This window comes from Anneissia japonica, unplaced genomic scaffold (assembly GCF_011630105.1).
Source record: "Anneissia japonica isolate Jap-2015-1 unplaced genomic scaffold, ASM1163010v1 scaffold724_len3256291_cov202, whole genome shotgun sequence".
NCBI classification, from domain to species: domain Eukaryota; kingdom Metazoa; phylum Echinodermata; class Crinoidea; order Comatulida; family Comatulidae; genus Anneissia; species Anneissia japonica.
The window spans coordinates 2338395-2341514 of record NW_022744966.1 but is presented as its reverse complement, the minus strand read 5'-3'; the positions used below and the strand labels follow the sequence as shown (position 1 = coordinate 2341514).

Sequence of the window (3120 nt, the reverse complement as noted above, 5' to 3'; positions counted from 1 at the left end):
AATAGAGAAATTTACAAGAAAATTGCACAAAATTACATCTTAAGCTAAAAATTGCAAGTTCAAAAAAATACAGATAAAAAAATCCAGATAAGAAAATAAACAAACAGATACAAAACAAGTAAGTGATTAATAAAATTACATTAGAAAATCGGAATAGGTAAATTTTTTTATAAAAATATTGCAAATGACATCTTAAGCTAAGAGTTGCGAAAAAAAATAAAAAATAAAAAATAAAAGAATAAAAAATTACAAAAAATAAATAAATAAAAAATAAATAAATAAAAATAAAAAAATAAATAAGCAGACATACAAAAGGAGACAAAACACAGATCCAACACAAGGACATAGACAAGACAAAATAATCGAAAACAAAGCAGACAAAACACGAAGAAGAAAACACATCAAAAAATGGACAGAACAAAGGTCAAACAGAAACACCCAGAAAAAAAAGTCACTTAGGTATTATGAAGTAAAGATTGCGATAAGCTGTTTTTGAATGAACTAAGGCTCTGGTGAAAAATATCGATCAACGTAAAATTATGAGAAAGTTTATTAAATGAGAGGGCAAGACGATGAATAAAACCATTTTTAGTGCAATTGACTCTGGAGGGAACCAAAAATAGGTCATTGCGACGAGAGCCGGATCTATTGAGCTTGAGAGGAAATAAGGAACATAAAGTAGTAACACATTTAAAAAGAAAAACCATGTCAAATATATTTTTCTTTTCACTAAGTGAGGGAAGAATGTATGAAACAATATTATAATTTTTAAAGTTGTGATTAATAAAATATAAAAAATTAGACTGGACTCTCTCAATCTGATGGGCTTGTGAAACAGAAATAGAATTATAAATAACACTGGAATAATCAAAAATAGGTCTGAATAAGGAGATATAAAGATGCAATTTGGTTTTTTGGTTGAGGGTTTTACAATGACGCCAAAATACTCCGAGCAACCGGTTACCTTTGCTAACAATGGCATCAACATGTTGGTTGAAATTAAGTTTTGAATCCAAAAGAATACCAAGATCTTTTTGTACATAAACTCTGCTATACAAGTACCCTCAAGATTATAGTTAAAAATAAAGGGAGATTTTTTTTAGACTAATAGTCATGACGACACATTTAGTGGGATTGAGAGAGATTCCAATCAGCTGACCATTTACACAGCCTATTAAGATCATCTTGAAAGGCTAAGGCGTCATTTATATTCGTGACCCTGTGGAACAGATTCAAGTCATCAGCAAACATTAAACAATGTGAATTTTGAAAAATAAAAGGGCGTCATTAATATACATATTAAACAAAAAACCCTGAGGCACTCCGGATGTGACAGGCAACCACTCTGACGCAGCACCTTTATAAGTAACCCTCTGTTTTCTGTTCTGAAGATAGTTTTGTAACCAAGAGAGTAAAGAGCCACGAATCCCAAACTTCATAGCCTTGTGGACTAGGAGGTCATGACAGACAGAATCAAAGGCCTTAGAGTAATCAGTGTACACTACATCACACTGACTCTTCTCGTCAATGGTGGTGTAGACATACGATAACATAGTTGCCAAATTTGTCTGACATGATCTCCCAGGGACAAAGCCATGTTGCTTGGGAGACAAAATGGGTGCAACATGGTTGTAAATAACATCAAAAACAATTTTTTCCAAAATTTTGGAAAGGGTAGGCAAAATTGAAATAGGACGAAAATTTGCAACAGAATCGCGAGATCCACCCTTATGGATTGGACAGATATTAGCACGCTTCCAAGCAGAAGGGAACACTACAGACGAAAAAGAGAGCTGAAAAATGTGGGTAAGAGGTGCAGACAGAGATTTAGTGCAATATTTATTAGAACTTTGTTACTTAGCCTGTCACACCCGGATGCCTTATGGGGTTGAATAGCTTGAAGAAGCTGTTCCACACGGTCAGGAAGAACTTGAACAGTTGACAGCAAATCAACTGGATAATCTCTAAGCTCGGGATAAAAGAAAAAATGTTCGTTGTTAAACACAGAATGAAAATACAAGTTGATAACAAGCTTTGGCACTGTCCGTATAGGCATCACATGCTCCATATGAAATCTTAGATGGAAGTGGAGCTTGTTTGTAATTAGCTTTCAGCCAAGACCAGAACCTTTTAGGATTCTCACTGAGTTTAACAGAAATAGATATGATCAATATTTTTCTTTTGCCAAGTGTTTAAATATACTACGAGCACTCCTAAAATCATCTTTATGAAATGGAGTATTCCATTCTTTCAATATTCTCCTTTTGTGTTCTTTAAGTTTCAATGCAGATTGCAAGGACTTATCAAACCAAGAGGGGCAGATGTTTTTTAGGAGTGATCGTAGGACTTTGTGTTGTTGTGTTTTATGTTTGATTAATTGTAAATAATTTGGTAACTGTTTTAGGGCCGAATGCGAAACCGTGTTAGCGCCACTTAGTCTAGGCCTACCTAAGTAATAAGCTGGCCTAGGGGACCCGGCCTACCAGAGAGGGGAGGCTCAGGCTAGCCTACTCTAGCCTAGGCTAGGAGGAGGTTGAAGTTGGATATTCCTCTGAATCTTCAACTGGAATTTAACGTAAGCCTACCTCCTTTGGGTTGCTGAACCGTTATGGCGAAAGATTAGTTGTTGAGAACTGAGGTAAACCTGTACACAATGTTGTACAACCTGCCTAGACAACTAGTACTTCCTGCTTGTTCTTGCAATGTGTATTGTGTAACACGGAGGAGTAGCCCACCTCGCCTTCAGCTAGGCATTTACAGCGTACCGTGTGAGTATGACCTGGCTGTGAAGGACGACAGTGAAAGGAAGACTGCGCTGGTGACTAAAAAAAAAACCCAGTCATACAATGTTCTGGTTCCCGGTGTATACAACGATTCTTTGATGGTACAATAGTGGCAAAAGCATTCATAAATCTCACTAATACAAATTTAAAGTAAAAAAAAACCATAACCATTTACCGGAAATAACTGTAGTAGTGTATGCGGTTAATAATATCATATGTGATTTATTTAGAGCTGAATCGATGTTCTTGACACCTTTTTCTTTGAAATGGATCGCACTAGCCTTGCTGATTGCTGATGTTGCTGATGGAACGCGGAAGTAAGTTGATTATAAACTTC

At 35.8% G+C, this 3120-nt stretch overlaps 1 protein-coding gene across 5 annotated transcripts in view; it reads right to left on the bottom strand.

Annotated features, from left to right (window-relative positions):
* Positions 1-3094, bottom strand: part of LOC117119853 (tyrosine-protein kinase CSK-like) — a 17731-nt gene extending 14637 nt beyond the window's left edge. Inside the window, exons 1-2 of one of the 5 annotated variants that reach the window (XM_033264826.1) lie at positions 2959-3087; positions 2586-2822 (exon numbers count right to left, since the gene is read on the bottom strand). The gene's annotated coding sequence lies outside the window, so the exon portion shown is untranslated. Of the gene's footprint in view, positions 1-1857; positions 1970-2585; positions 2919-2958 lie in introns of those variants that run through there. The other 4 variants (XM_033264828.1, XM_033264827.1, XM_033264830.1 and 1 more) reach the window with 4 other exon arrangements.
* Positions 3095-3120: the final 26 nt, after the last annotated feature.